We start from the raw sequence: 907 nt of genomic DNA, 5'->3' as shown, positions 1-907 counted from the left end.
GTTTCCTTCCTTCCTTACTTCTTTTTCTTTCTTTGTTTCTTTGTTGTTTCCTTCCTTCCTTCCTTCCTTCCTTCCTTCCTTCCTTCCTTCCTTCCTTCTCTGTTTCTCTGCTTCTTTCTTTCTTTCTTTCTTTCTTTCTTTCTTTCTTTCTTTCTTTCTTTCTTTTTCTTTTGCTACAAAAGCTTCTCATCCCTTTCTTTACCTTTGAGCGGCTGCCAAACCTAGGAGGCAGAGACGATTCTCTAAACCCAGCGGTTCTGTATAAAGAGCCTTAGCCTGTGTTCTGGTTGGGGTGGTCTTCATTTCACGGCCACTCTTGACTCACATATCAAATGAGTGAATGAATGAATTACAACTCTGTCGCTGGAAACTGGAGTCATGGTAGTGCTAAAGTGGAGGAGGGGAAAATTGACAACAGCAAGAAAGATGGACAGTGAAATGCTGCAGGTGCAGCCTGCAGGAGGGGTGTGTCCTTTTGTCTATTCAGCAACTTTCCCTGCATGTTCAGTACCTATAGACAGGTGATCCCGCTATACAGTGATGTTTCTGTGGTGGATACATTTTCAGTTAATAGTATAGCCTGTAAAAAGTGTAATCTTTTTATTCACTTTACATCCCGATCACTGCCCCCTCCCGATCACCCCCTCTTACAATCTCTCTTACATCCCCCTCCCCTTCTCCTCTGAGAGGATGGAGGGTCCCCCTTGATATTCCCCATCCTGGCACATCAAGTCTCTGCAGGGCTAGGCACATCCTCTCCCGCTGAGGCTAGACTTGGCAGCCCAACCAGAAGAACATATCCCATGGACAGGCAACAGCTTTTGGGAAAGCCGCCAATCCAATTGTTGGGGACCCACATGAAGACCAAGCTGCATATCTCTCTCTCTCTCTCTCTCTCTCTCTCTCT

This window comes from Grammomys surdaster, unplaced genomic scaffold (genome assembly GCF_004785775.1).
Source record: "Grammomys surdaster isolate TR1022 unplaced genomic scaffold, NIH_TR_1.0 125984, whole genome shotgun sequence".
NCBI lineage: Eukaryota > Metazoa > Chordata > Mammalia > Rodentia > Muridae > Grammomys > Grammomys surdaster.
Note: the sequence above shows the minus strand (reverse complement) of the source record.